Genomic DNA, 8166 nt, shown 5'->3' with positions numbered 1-8166 from the left:
TGATGAATTGTTGAATGTGTAGATATGTTTATCATTTTGATATGTATGATGAAATGGTATGCATGTTTCTCTTAGTATATGAGCACCTTGAAATGTTAGAATTCATGTATTGGAAGGACTATATGATGTCAATTAGGTGTTATGACCCTTGAAGAATGAAAGGGGAAGAAAGTTTCCCAAGGAATTCACCCAAAAACAGGGGAGACCAAGTTTGCCCCAGGTGTTGGGCGCTCAAGCGCTCAATATACGTGAAAATGAGTGAAAGCCCCTGACTTATGGCGCTCAAGCGCTGAGTTGGGCACTCAAGCGCTGGTTTAGGGCGCTCAAGCGCTTAGTTGGGCGCTCAGGCGCTCGGAAAGACCTGTGATGACCAAATTTCTTCGCAGTGGGCGCTCAAGCGCCAATTTGAGCGCTCGGTCGCGCATACCGAGACAACACCAACCTAGTTTACTAAAATGGTCATAACTTGAGCTACAAATCTCCGATTTGAGCGCGGTTTGAACCCACACGTAGCTAACTGAGGGATATATAACATAATGCGAGATGAGAACTATAAAGTAATTACAAGTATTACAATTTAATAAAAAAAGTGAAGAGAGTTTAGTATTGAACTCGAACAAGATAACAATATGATGTTAAGTCTAGTTTTGATTGTTCCGCAAAGTAATAAGGTTATGGTCACACAATTGGTTATTTTAAACTCGGCATTGTTAAAGAGGAAGAGCAAGTAAGTTTTAAAAAGAAAATGAAAATTTATCCTTGTTTTTAATTGAACCAATGTGATTGTAACTGCGCTTAATATCATAGAGCAATGTTAACAAACCGTTTCTAGAACGGGGTGTTACATGAAACTTTAGGTTAGTAAATGTGTTATATTATTTAATGTTAATATTTGAAACCTTAGTTTAGTAAATGTGGTAATTTTATTTCATGCATAAATGGTTAGGGATAAATTATTTAATTTATTATTTATGCCTTAATACATTTTTAATGCTATTTAATTGAGGTATTTGAAATCTTAGGCTAGTAAAATGTGTTAAGTAATTTCACGCTTAAATGCTTAGGTCTAATTTAATTAATTTTTTATTTATGCTCGAATATTTTTTGAATATTATTTAATGTTGGTATATGAAATGTTAGGTTAATAAATTATTATTTAATCCAGGTCACGACTGTAGTGCTATGATTTTCCATACAATATTGTTTAATTGCCATGTGTACATCTTGCTTGGTGTCAAACAATTAGTCCTTATATAGCACGTCGCCCATCTGCCAGTTAGGTATTTGTTCTCTATGCATATCATCCAATTCTTGATCTGGATATTCTCAATTAACATTCGTGAAATGGCTAATTCCAGACCAAAATGGTACATTATCATTTCCTGCATAATAACATATCCAAAACCCCAATATTAGTGTAGTTTAATATGATATTATATGGCATTAATGGTTACGTACCTGCAACTGGAGGGTCTTGTATTCCGACAATGCCTGGCGATGGAATTGGTTGACCAACTGCAGTAGACGGACAACAATCAAAATCACCATCGACATCCGTATCCGATGACTCGCTGTCCGGAACAAGACCTTCATCAAGCTCTTCCTCGGAACTATTTGTACGCCAAGATGGATCGTACATGTCATGGGTCGGCAAGATTTCATCAAAAATTTGTTGAGTTGGTGGTGCAAGCGTGGAGAACGCGTCCTCATCTTCCGGATTAACCACTGGCACCATGTTTATGTCGATGATGTCAGTGGATGGTGGAGAAAGTTGACTGCTTAATTGTCCGTCGTAGTTGACTTCTGCATACAATTCAATAAATCTTGACTCGCCGTGTTCAGAAGTGCTTGCATCTACTACTAACGTTACATCTTCATCTTCGACAATTTTCACGCCAACCCATTGCACGCACATCTAGCGGTCAACCGAGCAAGAGTTTGACCACATTGTAATCTCAACTTCTTGTATATTATCTTCTTCAACTCGTGAAGATTACATGTTGGGCTCATGCGAAACTTTTTTGCATCACCTTCAAAAACTTGCCCGTTTGGACCAAAATATTTTCTCCCATTATAATAAACAGTAGCTATTAAATCATTCCTACCATCACTCATCCTACAAAAGTAGAAAAAAAACTCAGATTCAACAACAACACAAAAGTAGTAAAGCATACATAAACGGAAAATTTCCGCACTGGGTGGTTCACACCTGAAATGGAAACATATATAGTACTTAATTCGCTATGTGGGGTAGCAAATTACTGCTCATAATTCGCTACGTCCCCTAGCGAATTACTGGGGGGATGACACTTGGCTCTGATGTATCAGATACGTTGCTAATTCGCTATAAGTCACAGCAAAAATTGTCCCGTAATTCGCTACATGGTACAACGAATTACGTGGGTTGCTGACACGTGGCCTGACTTTGACTTGACATGAACTGACCCATCTGACACATAATTCGCTACACAGGGTAGCGAATTATGTGTCAAACAGGACTGTGACACGTGTCCATCATGTTGACTGGGCAGTCTAACCATTTGACCACGTATTTCGCTGCTCTGTGTAGCGAATTGCGTGGCCATTAGGAAGATGACACATCAGCAGGCATAATTCGCTACACTGTGTAGCGAATTAGCCCGCGTGGCATTTTAGAAATTTTTACTGTACGCATGATATTCTGGTAAATAATATGATGAACAGTGGCAGAATGGTCAAAGTTCCTTTTCTTCCGACATAACTCTTGCAGTCTTTCCATAAAAAAAATATATATATGTAGATATTATTCGATTGACATGCGAGTCCATCTAATTAATTTAACCTAACCGGAAATAAAAAAAATTGAATTTGATCCATTAACTATTTAACTTAAATTAAGTAAAAATTAATAGAATTTAATAGGTTCAGCTGGTCGAGTCAATAAATTTAACATCCGTCCTACTCAATCTAAATATCGATCTATTTTTTTTATTTTTATTTTGAGTTTTAAGAAGATTATTGGTTCTTGCTTCTTTTCGCATCAAAAGCGATGCCCATCTTGTTCTTACAGAATTAATATTCATTATATTATAATTTATAAATATGTATATTTTGTGCATGGTTTAAATATGTATATTTTCGTATCAAAAGCGGTGCACATCTTGTTCTTACCGTTATAGCTGTTTTTTTCTGTGAAAAGTTATAATGTTTTAATAATTTAGTGTTTGGGGGAAAAAAAAGGTTGGGTATATCAGTAAGTATAGAGGTGATAATTCAACTCATTACCTTTTAAACAAGTGAAATCTTAAGATCGACCGAAAGGTCACTGGTCCAACAACGGTTGGATAATAAATTTTTTAGATGATGAAATTCTTACCTCGTTAAATTAGGTAATATCAATTGGTTAGACATTCATAATATTTTTATATCAATGAAAAATGAATAACTTTTTTATAGTCAAATTCTTACAAAATTTAATTATTTCATTAAAAGGAAAAAAAGTCGACTCGTGATCCCTCAGCAATTTAATCTAGACCCGTGTTAATCCTTCTGAGAATTAAGGTTGGTCCACTTTGAATTTCAAAGTGATCACAATTTAGATTAATTGAGTTTATTTTTTATTTTAAAGAGACCTTAAATTGACTTTTTGTCTCTAAAAAATTAAAATGAGCTCCCGTGGTTTTTGTTGGAATCCAAAGGTATTTTACTCTTAAAATTTTAATTCCTGGTAGTCATATATAAAATATTGGAATTAATATAAAATTTATACTCCATTAAAATTAATTATATTATATGTGAGTGTAGTATAATGGTAAACAAAAAAATATAGTTTGATACGTATTTTTAATAAATAAAAGATCAACAATTTGATAATAAAATTTAAATATTTTTTAAAATTTGAACATGTATAATTTATATAATAATTTTTTGTGTTTAAATAAGAGTAAATATCATTTTTGATCCCTAACAAAAAAACATAGTCCTCACTTTAGTCCCTTACAAAAATAAATTAGTCAGTTAGTCCCTAACAAATTCAAGGTTGACCCATTTTAGTCCATTTGAGAGACTAATATGGGTCTTTTTTGAATTTGTGAGTGATCACGACTTCAACTAAATGGGCTCACTTTGAATTTGTTAGGGACTAACTGACTAATTTATTTTTGTAAGGGACTAAAGTAGGGACCGTGTTTTTTTGTTAGGGACTAAAAATGGTATTTACTCTTTAAATAATTATACTGATAAATAATATTAAATATTATTTCCAGAAATTATTAAATAATATAAGTGTATTGAGATATAAATTAATATTGTCAATTTCCAAGCACAAAAAACCACCCCATTCCCATTTAGTAATCAGTATGCCCCATCTCAATCTTCTGAAATATAAGGATTGCCGTAAGATATAATTATAATTTTCAACTGTAATCATCATATACGTGTGCACAAATAATAGAATGTCGTATACCACGCCCATTATTGTGTCATCATTGCTATTATGTTAAAACATTCTTGTCATTAAATATTTATCTTTTCTGTTTTTATTTCAGTATCAAACATTAAATACGATGATAGATTACTTCTCTTTCCTTAAAAATATTAAATTATACTGCTCTCTTCTCCATTTTAAAAAAGTTATACTTTTCTCCTTGATGAGATTAACATGTATTATATTTTAATCTATTTTAACGTAAACAAGTCTCCTAAAGATAATTTTTACTCTTTGTAGTTCTCTCATTCTCAATGTCATATATGTGATCACTTTTAAACCATTGTTATCAGTTTTATAACTTAAAAAATAAAAAAATCTTGAGTAAAATTTCAAAGTCAATAATAGAATTGTTTAATGTCTCTTAATTTTTTTTGAAGTCCAAAAATTATGGCTAAAATATAAGTTACCTCCTTGAATTTTGATCATGTTTCAAATTACCCTATTGTACTTTTATAATTGTTTCAATTAACCCCTTGTACCTTATGATTGTTTCAAATCAATAATTATGTTAAAAATTTTATAAACACTATTAAATCTCCTCACATGCCCTAAGCCTCAAATCTCAAAAATTTCTTTTCTCTTTACTTCTACGTTCTCCCATCTCTTATTATAATTTTCTTTGGATCTTTTATCTGTAGTTTAAGATGATTTCGATTTGGATCGAAGAAGATTAATGTGTCTTTTTCTTCTATGTTCTCCCTCGGTCAGCCTTTCTTTGGCTAAGCTGATTCAGATCGATTTATTAGAGTGAACTTTGATCTCCTTTACTTGATGATAGGAAAGTTACCCTTGGCTATCTTATGAAGAGCTTAACTCTATCATAAAAGATTGACACTAAGCGATGAATGCAGACTGGACTAAACCAAGGGCACTTCTGGAAAGGTTCCTTTGATAGAAGATCGATACTTGAAGTCAGAAAGAGGTAGAGATGATATAGTTATTGTAGCTGAAGGAAGCTAGCCACAAGGAAGGAGAACTCTTAGATCCAGATCCTAATCCACGACTCTATTTATTATCACCCCTTTCTGGTCTCTTCTATCAATTAATCATGGGAGCGACTTTCATTACGAGCAAAGAAGCAGGGTTTTCCTTGTGTAAGCGAATCTCCCATTAAAGATAGATATAAGAGTGGTAAGGAGTGTGTGCAAGGCAGTTTTCTAAACAACGTTTGTAAAAATTTTAACAGAATTGTTGATTTAAAACAATTATAAAGTACAGGGGGTTAATTGAAACAATTAAAAGTACAAGGGGGTAATTTGAAACATGGTCAAAGTTCAAGGGGGTAACTTATATTTTAGCCAAAAATTAATATTAAAGTATTCAAAATCAATTATCAAGACAAGTTGGAAAGCAGGTAAAAATGTCCTTACGAAGGCCAAGATCTTTGAACAAGTAAGCTAACCATTGAATCTCACAAGTGATGCTTGCAAGTTCTCGATATTCCACTTCTGAAGAGGAATGAGAGACAATATTTTGTTTCTCCGACTTCTAGCATATCAAGGATGATCCTAGGAAGACACAAGAGCCTCTGATAGACTTTCTGGTATTAGGGAAACAAGCCCAATCACTATTAGCAAAACCAGATAACGAAAGAGGATTTTCTGCTGAAAAGAAGAAACATTTGCTGGGAAAGGCCTTAAGATACTTATGCACATGACAAGCGGCCAAATAATGATATTATTTAGGAGATGCCATGAAAGTTGTTGGACAGAATGAGTTATGTCTGGTCTTGTAGTCGTGAGATAGAGTAACCTTCCCACTAGCTTTCGATAACCAGGAGAATCATGATAATGTGTACCTTGATCATGACTCAATCTATGAGATGGAGTCAGGGGCGTGGATACTAGTTTAGCTGCAAGAATACCAAAATCAGCAAGCAACTCAAGTGCATATTTGCGCTTATTAAGAATGAGACAGTGTTTGGATCTATCTACCTCCAAACCAAGAAAAAAAGGAAGTTGACCAAGGTCCTTTATTCGAAATTGACTGTGTAGAGAAGATTTGACAAATTCTATTTCTGTCATGTCATCACCAGCAAGGACAACATCATCTACATAAACTAGGAGAGCTGTGAAAGAGATTGCAGTCTTCTTAGTGAATAGGGAATAGTCAGCCATGGACTTGGAATATCCAAGATTCTGAAGAGGAGAAATGAGTTTGGCATTCCATTGCCTACTTGCTTGCTTCAATCCATAAAGTAACTTCCCTAGTTTGCAAACCATATTAAGAGAGGGACAAGAAAGACCATAGGTGGTTGCATGTAGAATTCTCCATGGAGATCACCATGTAGAAAGGCATTGTCAACATCAAGTTGCTCCAAATGCCAATTGTTAGCAACAACCATTGCCAGCAGTGCTTGAACAGTGGTCATCTTGGCCACTAGGGAGAAAGTTTAGAAGTAGTCAACACCTTCACATTGGGTGTATCCTTTGGCAACTAGACTTGCCTTGTAACGATCAACTGATCCATCAGGTTTCCTCTTGATGTTGTACACCCACTTGCAGCCTATAGGTTGCTTATTTGGTGGTAGTTCAACAAGTGTCCAAGTGTTATTTTTCTCCAAGGCTTAGAGTTCAGGTGCCATTGCAATTTGCCAATAAGGAACAAAATAAGCTTGTTTGTAACTCTTTGATTCAGAAGTGATTAATAAGTTAGTGCAGAAAATAGTATAGGCTTGAGAACACTTGTTATAGGAAAGAAAATCTGATAAAGGATAAGGGTTTGAAGGATGTGTACCTGAAGATGTATTGTGTCAGCTAAAGTTGATAATCCACAATGAAATTCTGCTAAGTATTGGGGTGCATATCTAATTCTTGTTGATTTGCGAACATAAGGTAATGAGGTAGGTGTTGTAGGTGCAAGAATTGGTTCCTGAATTGGACAAAAGAGCAGGTTGAGTAGGAGTTGTTATGGAAGACATGGGAGAAAGGAAGTCATCATTAAAATGTATTCGTAGAAGGAAGAATAACAGGTAGAGTGTCTGAATTTGTATTATCTTGAGTGAAAGGAAACTAATCCTCATAAAAAATGACATTCCTGGATGTAAAAATTTCATTTGTATTAATGTCAAGAACAAGATATCCTTTGGTATCTTATTTGTAACCAATAAATACATATTTCTTTGCACGAGAGTCAAACTTGGAATGATGAACTAATAAAGTAGAAGCAAAACACAAAGAGCCAAAAACCTTTAAGTGAATAAAAGAAGGAGGAATACCATATAAACATTCATATGGAGTTTTGTGATTCAAGGATGAGGTGGTTAATCGATTAATAATATGGACAGCTTGTGTAACATAGTAATACCAGTAAGGTTTTGGAATTTGAGATTGAAAAAAAAGAGCCCATGATATGTTTAATATGTGTTGGTGTTTGCGTTCAACAACACCATTTTGTTAAGGGCACTCTACATATGAAGTCTAATGTTGTATCCTTTTGTTATTTAAAAAGTTAACTGTAGCAAACTCTGGACCATTATATGTTCTAAGAAATTGAACGATTTTCTGAAATTGAGTTTGAACAAGAGATATGAATTTGCGCAAGTGACCTCTAGTTTCAGACTTGGCTTTCATTGGAACAATCCATGTAAAACGTGAATGATCATCTACTAAGGTAAGAAAATAATAGTGTCCATGGATGGATTGAATTGCATATGGACCCCATATATCAGCATGTATAATATCAAAGATGCATGGATT

This window comes from Gastrolobium bilobum, unplaced genomic scaffold, assembly GCF_033153095.1.
Source record: "Gastrolobium bilobum isolate Gb01-03AN ecotype WA unplaced genomic scaffold, APGP_CSIRO_Gbil_v1 utg810, whole genome shotgun sequence".
Lineage (NCBI taxonomy): Eukaryota > Viridiplantae > Streptophyta > Magnoliopsida > Fabales > Fabaceae > Gastrolobium > Gastrolobium bilobum.
Note: the sequence above shows the minus strand (reverse complement) of the source record.